We start from the raw sequence: 14,153 nt of genomic DNA on the forward strand, positions 1-14,153 counted from the left end.
CCAATGACGAATACTTCTACTCCATTTACAGTGTAATATGCATTTGAATGTCGTTCTGTGTTGTTTACATTGACTCTGGATATCTTTTATCTGAGCAGACACTAAAGTCAGTTATACATACGTGCAATAAGCACCTTGTCGTTTGTTTCTTTTCCATTCCATTCAGGTTTGTTCCTTTATATTTATTTGACTTCCGCTCCATCCCATTCTCTCCTTTTCTTTTCCCTCTATTTTATTCTGCTCTGTGCTGTAACATGTATGTACTCATACAGAAAGAATCCCTCTCAATCACTTATGACTCAGTCGCAATGCATGGGGGTGTATTTATCTGCAGAGACTCTGACCTCTAGCCTATAGTTTCTCATTTTCTTCTTATTTTCTGTGTTTATGGGTGTGTGCCCCCACAGTGCTCAGGTGAGGTCAGGGCTTTATGAAAAGGTTGCGACCAAGTGCCAGACTATAGCAGCATGCATCCACGAGAAAAAGTGCAGAAAAAACACAAATATGGCAAGGCAAAATGCCAAATGAGAGCCAATCTGGGGATGGCTTTTAGTTTAATTTTTGTTGGCGAGTGTGTTTACAAACTGAACATCCTGCATAGTATACCTTTAGATATATTAACCACTAACTGACAATAAGAATTTTGACTGATTAATATCATCAGTTAAACAGTTAATATAGTCAAATATAATATACTGGGGGTGGCACAGTGATGCAGTGGTTAGCACTGTTGCCTCACAGCAAGAGGGTTCCTGGTTCAATCCCAGGAGGGAGTCCTTCTGTGTGGATTTTTCATGTTCTCCCTGTGTCAGCGTGTGTTCTCTTCGGGTACTCCGGCTTCCTCCCACAGTCCAAAGACATGCAGGTTAATTATGGAGCTTTATCCCTATCTTTATTCAAGAGAGTGGTCTATCAGTTTGAGTGCATTATTTATTGATTTCACGTTCAGAAACTCTGCCCTCGCACTCAAATAGCCTCTGCTTGCACTTGGATCTACTCTGTTTCTGCTCAAACTGTGTGCTTGCACTCAGATACCATGTTGCTCGCACTCGGAGACCATGTTTCTCAGATTTCCTGCTCGAGCTTTGGCTTTTCTCCACATGCTCAAACTGTTTCTGTGTGCTCGTGGAATTTCTGCTCTCAGATTTCTGCCTTGCGCTTGGATTTTTTTGTGTCACAACCCTGTCAAAATCCCCCAACCAATAGAACGCCAGGTTTACTGTTGACCAATGAAATGATCCCTGCCTCCTTGTGGGCGCGCTATCTCTAGTTTTAGAGGGTCCCGTCCGGGCAGGTACTCTTTAACCGGGTTCATCCACTCCCAACCTCCAGGGCTTTATTAAATGTTCTTCCCATGATTTATTTACCACTTTTGGAATAAAGGGACTGTTAATTTACACACGTGCGCCATATATATGTGTGTGTATATATATATATCTATATATATATATATAGATATATACATACATATACATACATACATACATATATATATAGATATATATATATGTATGTATATATCTATATATATATGTATGTATGTATATATGTGTATATATATATATATATATATATATATTTGTATATATGTATATATGTATATATGTATGTATGTATATTGCAGGGTTTTTGAACGTGAAATCAATAAATAATACTCTCAAACTGATAGACCACTCTCTTGAATAAAGATAGGGATAAAGCTCCATAGTTAATCAGTGACTCTAAATTGTCCGTAGGTGTGAATGTGAGTGTAAATGGTTGTCTTTCTCTATGTGTCAGCCCTGTGATAGTCTGGCGACCTGTCCAGGGTGTACCTTGCCTCTCGCCCAGTGTCAGCTCCAGCCCCCCCACAACCCTCAAGAAGATAAGCGGCTATGAAAATGGATGGATAATATACTGGCGGTACAGAGGCAGATGATGAGGGCCTTTCTGCTACTGCCCAGGTTGGAGTCATACACCCATTCACTGCCATGATACCTGTTAAGTAAGGTTAGCTGTGCGATGCTAACAGGTCACTGTGTGTGTGGGGCGGGCGGACCCTCAGCATCCCCAGCGTGGAGCTCACACTGACACAGCTTCAGCATATAATCACTTGTAAATAGGAGTCGTGTTTTTGTTACCTTAAAATTAGATGGAGCGAGGAGCAGGTCCTCGTTCATTGAGATCGCCATGTAGAGCTTAGATTCTCTGCCCAAGCCTGAACCCGGGCTGTAGTTTCCCGCCACGTGGCCCCCCCCCCCCTTGAAGGCACCACTGGCTGCACACATGTGAGTTGTTGACGTTGACAACGTGTGTGTCGGCTTCGTCGAGTGTTCCAAGTGCAGTACGATGCTGGTATATGACAGCAAAAAGACGGGGACCTCGACACTTAAGAGGCACATGACAAAGGCTTGACATGGAAAGAAAGACGAGAGTCAGCCTTCGATGTCCACGTTCGTATCTATAAAAAAAATGGCTCGGACAGAACATGCACAGGCTCGGGTGGGGTCGGGCTGGATTTTTTGGGCCCAATCCAAGCTCTATCGCCATGTTCACTGCTTTCTTTCTACGATAGCCCAGAACAGACAAATCAAACATTGGCTCCAGATAGGGCCATTCGCATTTTTGGTTTTGCCACCATAGTTAGAAGCCCCTCTGTGACAAGCAGTGACAGAAAAACATGGATTTTTTTTCAACGTGAAACTGCTTGATTCTGTGTTCTTACTTGTTTAAATCACCTGGTCTGTCTGTTTTATGGAGGAAGAAACCTCTGCGGAAAATACAGCCTCCGATAAAAACTTCCTGAATGTCTGGATCTTCGGTTCGGCTGAACTGCATCCAGAAACACTGATTTGTAATGTGAAGACAAAGGACTAGAAACACTGCTGGTAGGGCTGCACGGTATATGCGGTAGATGGTAGAAATGATATAAATTTGGCCCACAGTAGAGATTTGCGCTTTATCGTCCTATCGTCGATGACTTCATCGCACCTGCCTCAGTGTGAAAATGGCTGCGAGCACAGAGACAGCGGAGCAAGAGGAGCTGGTTCACGTCCGTGATTTAGCGTAGCACGTGCAACATGTGTTGCTGGAGAACTTGTGAGGGAGTGAGTTAATGTCTTATGAACAGCCCCGGACTTCTCAGACTCTTTTAGCGACTTACCGCTCAGAGGGAACTCATTCAGTGTCTCCTCTGGCAGCAGCACAGCGTCTCTCCCTCTCCTCTCTCGCCGTGAACGATGACACTGAAGGAATCCTAACCTGTAGAAGTTTCAGCTGGCTGCAATCTGCAAACCTCACCATTAGATTTCACTAAATCCCCCTAATAAAGCCCAGCTCAGACCAAAGATTCCAAACGAGATGAGTTGAAACAGGCAACATCTTGCAATGCACCATTCTGCAACGTTTGACAAACCTGCTGGTTCACACTAATGCAACTTGGTAAGACATGCTTTACGTTCTAAAAGCAGATGCTGCTGATTGGACCAGCTGAGTTGCAGGTGACACCATCCGCTGGCTTGATTCGAGCTCAGACTGGCCAGTTCACACCTCTGCAACGGTTTCATCTTGTCACGAATCTTTGGTCTGAACTGGACTTAAATCTCACACACGGTTCCTTTAACATGGGTCAGCTATCAGTCACAAAAATAACCTAAACATTTCTAAATGAGTATCCCTGTGTAGCGTTCAGTCCTCCTCCATTTACATCTTCTGTGTTGGGCTGTACTGATCTGTGAGCTGTGGACATTAGTGCTGACACCCCATCATTACTACATTAAGCATGATATTTTGTGGTCTTTAGCTATGACGGATTATATAAATAAACATTAACAAACTGAATAATTTAATTGTAACAACTGTCCAGCACCAGGAACTATACTGTACAATACACACACACTATTTAAACAATAATCAGTGCTCACTGAGTGTTTAGAAAGGTACATCAGTAATCTGAAACTGATTATGTTTAACTTTCAGTAGCTGATTATGTTTTATAAGCAATTATTGGTCAGCTCAGAGACATGTTTTTGGGCTGATCCACCCAACCCTTTATATCTCCTTGAATAGGTTTATTCCACACACCTTCCTGTTTGCTGATGTTGGCAGAGCTGTAGCTTTGGATGGTTGGCCAAACACACAGATCGGCCATGTAGAAATGGGTTATATTCATAGACCATCATCCAGTCTGCATATCTGTGGTGACTGTTGTACTCCTATTGAAATTCAGAGTGTTTTTCTGCCTCTGATTGTGAAACCTGAAAGGGCCAAGGTGGAACTAATTCTGTCAGCCTTGTTAGCGAGGCTGTCGCACTTTGTTTGTGCGCCGCAGAAATGTGTCTCTACCCACCGAGGCTCTCCTGTTCTCATTTCTCTATTTGCTTTTATGTCTCAAGTACATTATTTTGTTATTATTATTAACCAAAAAAGCCGGGGCTCTCTCCCTCTCTCGCTTCCAGGAGTGCGGAAATTGAATATTGCATTTAAAAGTCAATTTCCACGATGGGATTACGCAAATCAGCCTCTCCCTGTTTCACCCTTTTGCTTCCATTCATCTCTCATTCATACTCCTCCACCTTGATGCATCTCTTCATTTGCTGTGGTTTACTCTATTCATTTGAAGACATCTTTTTTTTCTCCACACTCAACAGCCCGACTCATGTTTTTCCACTTTGCATTGTTACGTTGCCCCTGGCCAACCTGTGTGTGTGTGTGCTTGTGCGTGCATATACAAATTTCTTGTCCAGGCTTTTTCAACCGCAAAAAAAAAAAAAAAAGAAGAAGGAAAAAACAAACCGTAAAAGCTATTACTACTCTAAAATCTAATGCTTTTGGTCAATGCAATTTAACTATTAGAAGGGTGAGTTATTTATTTATCTTTCTATCTATTCATTTGTATTCAAAGAGGGGAAATTGGTGAAATTGTGCCTGTGAAGTGAATTGGGAGACTGAACAAAGGCACAAATTTACACCCCACAACCCCACCTCACCCTGAGTCAACCTGTCAGTCTGTCTCTCAACAGAAGTAAAAACATACTCTGAAGAAGAATCCTATACAGGTGTTGATAGACCTTTTGCCCCAACACTCTTTTGTATGGTTTTGGGAAAACAATAAATGTAGATGCAGGAGCAAACATACACGGACTAAGATGTAAGACATGATTAGTGCTGTTGTGAACTTTACTCAGTTAGTAAGGTTGTTATATACAAACATTCAAACAAACACAAGTATCAATAAGTAACAAAATATTATGTTATATATCATTTGGTGTGTGTGTGAGAGAGGGTGAGAGAAAAAAAAATATCAAGCCACATCCAGAAAAACAAAATTAAGGATAAACATCTTTAGTTTTTTGTTCTCCATGGCTCTGGCCAAGTGCTCTGGTTAGTAACTGAAAAGTGTTGTTGTAGTAACATGAGGCTGCAGCTAACGCCCGACACAGCAGACACATTTAATCAACACTCACGTGCACACACAGACACAGACACACATTCACACACTACCTGCAGAGAAAAGAGCAATCTTAAAGGAATGTTTGGAGGACAGGATTTCTTGGTGCATTAAGTGCTGAGACACCAAAGTTGTACACGTGTTCCCAGAGAGAAGACAGGGAGTGAATTTGTTGGACTTCTGAAAGTTAATGATGAGAAATGTGTGCAAAATATTACCCAAAATCTTTCAGTGTGTCTCAGAGCAATACCTTTAATAAAGACATTCAAATATATTTAGACTTGCACGGATTGCAATTTTTTGGGCCGATATTGATTTCCGATTTGCAGAGTGTTTGGATGGCTGATTCCGATTTCATTTTTTTCCAAACCATTTTACAGCACACAAAATATTGCAATTTTTTTTTATCTTTCCTTTATTAAAACATTTTAACCAAGATACAACCAGCTTTTCAATAATCATCTCAAACAAACAAACAAAAACAGTGACATGGGTTAAGAAACATTTTCCTTTTTGCTCAAATATAACTTCAGGTAAAATGAATAAGTAAATGGACTTGGATTTGTATAGCGCCTTTCTAGTCATCACTCAGAGCGCTTTTTTTTTTACACTACGAGTCACGTTCACCCATTCACACACTGGTGGCCGAGGCTACCATACAAGGTGCCACACACCGATGGAACAGCCATCGGGAGCAATTTGGGGTTCAGTATCTTGCTCAAGGATACTTCGACATGCAGCCTGGAGGAGCCCGGGAGCGAACCGCTGATCTTTCGATTGGTGGACGACCCGCTCTACCTCTGAGCCACAGCTCCCCGTAAGAAGCCGTAAGAGAGGCATAAATAAATAAAAACATAGATAAATAAAATAATAATTCTTGGTGTATAGCATTTGTGGGTAATTTCTTGAATAGACAAAAAAGTAAGAGCTCCGCAGTTCAGTTTAACACGGTCAATTAACTTCTTTCTCCTTCTCTCTTTGGATTTGTGTGCGTGAATGATTAAGGTGAGAAGCTGCCCATGTTTCACTTCGTCACATCGCCCAAGCTGTGAGTTGCACATGTGCGTGTGTGCGCGCTGCTGATGTTACACGATGTCAATCATGCTGCGCGCTGGGAATTTGACCACCGTTTTAAATCGGCATATTTTAGACTGACCGGCCGGTCGCAGGTCACAGCCGATCATGTGAAAAGTGGCCCGATTCCAAGCACTGCCGATAAATCGGTGCAAGACTAAATATATTACATCTTGACTATGTAGGAGTCAAAGAGCTTTGCGTCACAGTGGTGTAAAAAAAATAAAAATTTATAGACACATATCAATTCTGAATATTTGAGCCATGTGATTTGGGAGAGGTAGATTTTTAACTATTTATTTTATCATTTATTTATTTCATTTTTATTTTCAACTAGATCTATCACCAAGGTGTGGGACGTGTGCGCAGTTGAACATGAAACAAATCATTTTGTGCCATAGTTTAATGGCTTCAGGCAGATTTTGACTGGCGAATGGGCTGGGAGCTCCCCAATCTGCCAGCACAGAGGGCACCTCAACACCATTCATCTGCACACACTCCCAACACCGCGGTGACACAGACCTGGTTGAAAATCAGCAAAGCATGCCTTTAATTTAATTAATATTTACTTTGATTTCTCCAGTATCATACAGTGTTCTGGATGTGGCTTGATATGGATTTGTGGCATCTTGTAAGGGAGCTGGGTATGTGTGACATTGACAACTGTGACTAAACTTGTTGAATGCTAAATATTTAACTGTGCTTGTGGCGGCCATGGTGACTTAAATGTAACACAAATGGACCACTGACACATGCTCCCTGATCTTTGAACTTTTGTGTAAGTGTCCCCCTGAAACTAAAGGTCCAAAGGAGTATAGTTTTATTGATGTGTATATCACAAGCAAATCCTCTGTTTGACTTGAACTGGAAAAACAACCGATAAGCCCAAAATTGGCCCCCAGGTAGACAAAATATCACACTATGGGAATGAAAAATATATACACACTGGGTGGCAAATTGAGAGCCTATTAATAAACCCGGAAACTGTTTGTACATTATCTAATATACAGTAATACAGTGAATCCTGTCTGGCATTAAGGCCTGAGTCTTGTTTGATTAGAACTAATGAGAGAGCTTCAGAGCTGAGGAGATAGGTATATGTTTTTCTTTTCATGTCTTTGAGTTTCTAAATGTAGATGTTTTTGACAGTTTCTGTAATAGTTGTCTTTATGTCTTAAATTTCCATATTGTGTGTATAGGAGATAAAATCAGGGAGAAAATAGGAGGGATGGAACGTGCTAGATTTTGCTGCTTTTAAGCTGATTGAAAATATATGACAGTGGAAACGGAGACATGCATATAATAGCACATTTTTGTGAAAACTTTGTGTATTATGGGAATATGGCTTTAGTATCCACTTCAATGATATTTATCTGTGAAGCGAACAAAATCCAAAACTCTGGCCTCCCCAGTCCTCTGCCACCCTTCACCCTCCCTCTCCTCCTCTCCTCGCTGCTTTCTTCATTTTCTGCACCTCTCCAGACGGCATCTCTCACCCGCTCCACTTTCCTCTCTGCTTGTTTACAGTAAGCAGGTCCGAGCAGGATGGTTTTACCTTTTATGGCCATTCCTCATCCACGGTAAAAGTGCACTAATACAACGGTATGTTACCCACCTCCCCCTCCTTAGTCTGACCTCCCAGATGGGGTACCAGGGTGGTGTGTGTTTGTGTGTGTGTGTGTGTGTGTATGTGTGTGTGCACAGACTGGATCACCAAGTCTATGAAGCAGTCAATTTCTGATGTGCGGTAAAAGCACCTTTTTAAAATGTCTTACTCGTCCACACAGACAGATAGAAGGCTGAGGCGGAGGTTTGTTTTGAATGTCTGGTTGTATAAAAAGCTCCTCTCACAAGTGTTTAGGTTAGACCGAGGGTCCCTGTGTCTGACACACATACATATGCATTCATGCACGCTCACGCTCACAAAGCAGGCAGGTGTTATTGAGTAAGACCTGCTGTGAACACATCCAAGCATTTAAGGAAGGAATGAGTGTGCAGGCATAGTGGGCACAGTCATGTTTCAAAGCAATGTTAATTATAGTTTTATGCTTTAATAGGCAACACACATTTATCAGTACTGAGTTCACTTCACACAGTCGGCACAGCAGAGGTCAGTGTGGATGAAACTATGGATCACTTTCAGTTGCTTTGACGCAAAATGCATTTAAAAGATGACCATGTGTATATGAGTTACTCTCTACGTGTTACACTGAATTTGTGGAGAAAAGCTTGCTGTTCTCACATACCTCTATGGTGACTGGAGAATCCAAAAAGCATTCTTCATAAATTGAAATCAGTGGGGACCACATTTAACAACAGCAAAACTATCACTCACACAACTCAATAACGTGTTATAATCTAAGTCTTACTTATCCAGTTGTGTGCTCAGTACTTCCCAAACACATGCATTTAGGACGCTCAAGAGTGTTAACTTTTGTGACTGTGACAAGGGGCGTTGATAAGGGAGGGGCACGGCCGGCAGAATTAAAACTCAAATGTGGCTGTCAGGCGTTACAACACCCTTTTAATGCAGAATTGATGCCATGGGCCAAATTTAAAAACAAAATTGTCGACTTAAAAGAAGAAATAGAAAAGAAATGTCTTGGAAAAAGGGCACTTATCTAGTCAAAGGGCAAAAGGGCCTGTTTCTCTTGCAATACACCTGTAAGAAGTGTTGATCTTGAGGTGTTTTGGTTGCATCAGTGCATTTTGAATGTTTGTTTCCCCATTGTGCTGAGCTGCATGTCTCCAAGGAGAACCGTCTGAACAGGTTTTGAAAAAGTGAACGCAGTATAGAGAAATGTGTGTTACCAGTTGTGAATATATGAGGACGGCATTTACTCCTTTTCTCACTTGAGCTCTATCATTCCAACCTACACAGTGTAGCATCAATTCAAACCCTTCAGGCCCTCTCCACTGATGCTGTATGTCAAGGCCGTCATGTTGGCAGGAGCCATCTCATAGATTTCTCGCTGTCACTATGAGCCACAAAGGCTTCTGGTAAAAGTCATTCAAGAAATAACGGTGTGTGTATGTGTGTGTGAAATGCCTCTGTGAGTGTGTTTTATTGATATATGTCTGCTTGGGGCCTGTATGCGAGGTCTTAAGTTAGCCACACGGTGTGTGCTCTGGGATCTGACCTCCACTGGTTATGAAAAGTCAGTGTGTATGTTTGTGGGTTTTGTGTGTGCGTGTGCATGCATGTGCTGTGCTTGTCTGCATGCATGCATGTGTGTGCGTGTGGCTCTGGAATGCCAGTGTCAAGGGCCTGAGAAACAGCCATGTACAAACAAACATAGGCTCGTCTTTCCCTGTTGCCCTCCTCTGGTCCCTATCACTCAAATGAAAACACACACACACACACAACCACACATGTGCACAGACACAGTGTGGTTGCATGGGAGCGGTGTTTATTGTCTCAGTGTTAACTAACGTTGCTGCCATATCTGGCCTCTGTAATTAGATTTACCTTTCCGTGTTTTTCTTTCCTTTCATTCAGCCCTTTCTTGCCTTTTGCTTTCACTGTCTCCATCAAAGCTGTTTTTCTTTCACGAGCAGCCTGTGCAGAGAGAAGGGGTGAAGGAAAAGAGGAGAGGAGGATCCCACCTCCACCTCCTCTCTTTGCTTTACATCTTATTCTATATTTTCCTGTTTCTCTTTCCTCCCCCTGACTCTGTCACCTGTCCTCTGCCTCCTTGTTCCGTGGGAACAGCAGCACCCTGCGGTTCCTCCCAGAGCATTGCCGACGGGATCCTCACCCTCACCTCACCTGGAGGGATGGGATACCTTGCTGTGGGGCACGCGCACACGCACACGCACACACACACACACACACACACACACACACACACACAAATGCATAAATCCCCACAACACAAACATACAGGTACATTTCAGGCTGAGCAGGCACTCGATGGGTCCCTTTCAGTCCCCACTGAGTGCGCAATGCCTCTGCAGCGCAGCTGAAAGCGAGTGTGTTAGTGTGTGTTTTCCCCACAGAGCTGAGGTTGCAACCTACTGTCAGGGGAAATGTTGTGATCTCTCTATTGTTGTTTTGCCTTTTATCCGTTCCCTCCTTCCATTATGTCTCTCTGCTCCTCGTCAACTGGTCCCGGATGCTTTGGGATGTAGAAACAAACACACACACACACATTCACTTAGAGTGTACACAAGTGCTCACCGAACCAATACACATAGCAGTTGTAAACCAAAAAGTTTATTTTAATACTCATTATCTTGTGACCCAGGAGAGAACACTTGCACAAAGTTTTGTTTAAAGTAAACGGTAATGTCTCACTCTGTGTGTGTGTGTGTGTGTGTGTGTGTGTGTGTGTTTCTGTTTGTGTGCGTAGGCGGCTGATTTTAGCAACACTCGTTTTAGTGACACAGTCTCTGGTTCTGTTTTGGAAAGAAAACCTAAAAATGTCCCAGTGCTGGTTGAAGTGACCCTGAAGTGCCCGCTGTAAACTCCTCTTATGGTAGTGTTACGGCCATGTGTACAGTACTGTGTGTGTATGTCTACGTGGGCTATGCCACTTTGTTTTCCCCTCTGGATTTAAAGCCTTACATGGATACAAACAGACACCAGAAGCTACATGGAAGTTCCCCGGACAGGTTTTTGTTGTGTGTGCATATACGTGTGTGTGTGTGTGTACAAACCTTAGAGGCCTATGGGTGACGGCTACCATATCAAAGGTTCACTGAGCAGGGATTAGATATCACTCCCCCGCTGAAGAGGGTTTGGTTGTGTTTAGAAGTGACAACAATAGGTGGCAAAACATAAGACTGTCACTAGAGGGGCGAAACCCAGTCCGCTATGCCCTGAAGTACATTGGTTTTAATCTTCCCAGTTTAAATTTGAAGGGCTTGCTCCTCACTGTCGTCCACTCCTTTTTTCCTGCCATTTTCACCTGGCCTGCTCTTGTTTTCAGTCTGTCTTTGAATACTGAGACACATGTCTGGAAGTACCAGAATGAAAGACAGGAGAGTTGAGTGCAAGAGGGAATAAAAAAAGAAAACTACTCAGCTGCCCCCCTTCTCTCCCTCCCTCCCTCTCCTCCTCCTCCTCCTCCCCCTCAGCCCTCCCCTCCAGGGAATGTTTTGGGGCCCAGCTCATATTTTGTTTGCACAATGCATTCCTGCAGGCTCTTTATTTATGTCAATCTTCCTTTTGATCAGAGTCCGGTTACCACCGGTTACCCACTCGCTGCTCCTGTGAGTGAAGGAACCCACCTGTGATGCAGGACTGTGTGTGTGTGTATGTGTGTGTGTGTGTGTGCAGGAGTCTGGGGCCTTCGTTCCAGGGCAAGTTTACCGTCAATTAATATGGCTAAATGATTCCCTCACATGGTAAAGTATTTATGTAAGGTGATCTGGCTGGTGGCGGAGCCCGGGACATCTGGCTGTGATCTACACCACAGATGGTTCTACCTGCTCACACACTAGCTTCACACACAAACACACACAGAGTCTGGAGGTGGAGAGGTGAGGGAGACGTTTTGTGTGTGAGCGTGTGCGCGGTGAACTGTGTGTATGTGCTGTACATTTTAGGTGTTAGTGCCCCGACTGCGGCTGCTAAAAAGGAAATGGTGAAGTCAAGCCTTTCAATGGGATGCACGTACACACTGCTGAGAGAAGAGGTCACGCATGCTTGACTTCTGGGCTTGGTTAGGAGAGCCAGAGCTTTGAGTGTGCACATGGACAAATTAGAAACAGAAAAAAACCCCAACAGATTTTGTGAAAAAACTTTTCAGAGATTGTACTTTATGGAGTATATCCTCTCCTAAAGAAAATGGAAAGAAAACAAAAACAGCTTAACAAGTAGGAAAAAGCACGCAGACAATTGTATGCAATATGAACTTTAATACATCCCTATCTATCTAAACAATTTGATGTAAATATAGTTTCCCCAAATTGTTCACATTGCTGTTTGTAAATGATTTGCTCCATGATATATCTTGATTTTCTTTCGTAAGCATATGTATTCAGAGAGGATGCTGTCTGATGGGTGTCACATGGGTTATGATCTGCATTGATCTGATAGATGCACAATATAAGTACAGTATTTACCTTGCCCTCCTTGGGGTTCCCTGCTGCCTAAGTTATTATTATTATTATTATTATTTTTTACAATACTTGTAAGAGAAGGATTATATTCATCACCATCATTATCATGATGAGGGGAAGGAGTGTTGTTGCTTCTATCATCATATTTGGGAAAATTATGTTAATAAATTTTTCATATTCACAGTATAACAAACACACAGAGACAAGTCCTTCAACATCACTGCCACCAGATAAATTAAATTAATGATGGCACAGTGGTACAGTGGTTAGCATTGTTGCATCACAGCAAGAGGGTTCCTGGTTTGAACCCTGGCGTGGAGGAGCCCTTCTGTGCAGAGTTTGCATGTTCTCCCTGTGTCAGCGTGGGTTTTCTCCAGGTACTCCGGCTTCCTCCCACAGTCCAAAGACATGCAGGTTAACTGGTGACTAAATTGCCTATAGGTGTGAATGTGAGCATGAATAGTTGTCTGTCTCTATGTGTCAGCCCTGTGATAGTCTGTCCAGTGTGCACCTCGACTCTTGCCCCCCCGCAACCCCCAACAGGATGAACAAAAATGATAGAATTAAATAAATAAATAAAATAAGATAGCAAATTTAAATGGACCTATCTATGCCATCAGTGGATCCCAAGTCCTGTCAAACAGCCCTGGGCTAACTCTTGGCATAGTTTATTTTCTCCAAAGGAGCACATGAATTTACCTCATTACTGCACTGAGTAATATTAGTGGGATCATCATGATTTCACTCAGATGAGATGCATCTTTTAGCAGCTGTAATTACTAGGCTAACAAAACCCCTTATCCATTGAGAAGGAAGATTCAGATCGGTCAGGTTCCCCAACTTTGTAGTCACAGGAGATAAAGATTCCTAATCTCCAGCCAACACAGTCTTAGCTCAAAACAAGACCACTCCTTATATACAAACAAATGTACCAGTCTCCAGTTTGCAGTGGGGGCACAGAGGGGAAGAATGGGCTTTAAAATGGTTCAGGCTCTGTGGTGTAAGTTATACTCTATGTATAAAATTGTAATTGCAGAGTTTATACCTGGGCGTCTGACGTCTTTTTCAGCATCATAATCATTGTCAGTGTCGTTATTGCTGCATGACGTGTATCATATGTGCTAGGATTTGTATTTTGTTTGTTTAACTGTGCTGTGACTGCATTTATTCAGTTTTCAGGCAGTTGCCGATGTTTGCTTAATTATAAAGTGCCTATAATATGCCTATAAAACTTTGCAATGACAAGTGTAATAACCATAAACAGCATGAATTTTATAAAAGATACAGGTTATATACTGTAGGGTGAGATACATTAAAAATAAATCTATATGTTATAAATAATATAAGAAACTTTGTTGTAATGAAAAACAAAATGACAGATAAAATGAATTAAAATTAACACGTCATAGAGACTACAGAAATACAGCAGCTTTATGTTTTGCTAATTTCTGTAATGGCAATTAGTTTATGCATTTAATTGAAGATGTAGTGACTGATGCTTTTTATGGGCTAATCCTTTAGTTCTTAGCTGATGTTGATTCACATTCATAGCATAGAAAACAAGCTCATATTTACACACACACAC

The sequence above is a fragment of the Epinephelus lanceolatus genome, chromosome 1 (assembly GCF_041903045.1).
Source record: "Epinephelus lanceolatus isolate andai-2023 chromosome 1, ASM4190304v1, whole genome shotgun sequence".
NCBI classification, from domain to species: domain Eukaryota; kingdom Metazoa; phylum Chordata; class Actinopteri; order Perciformes; family Serranidae; genus Epinephelus; species Epinephelus lanceolatus.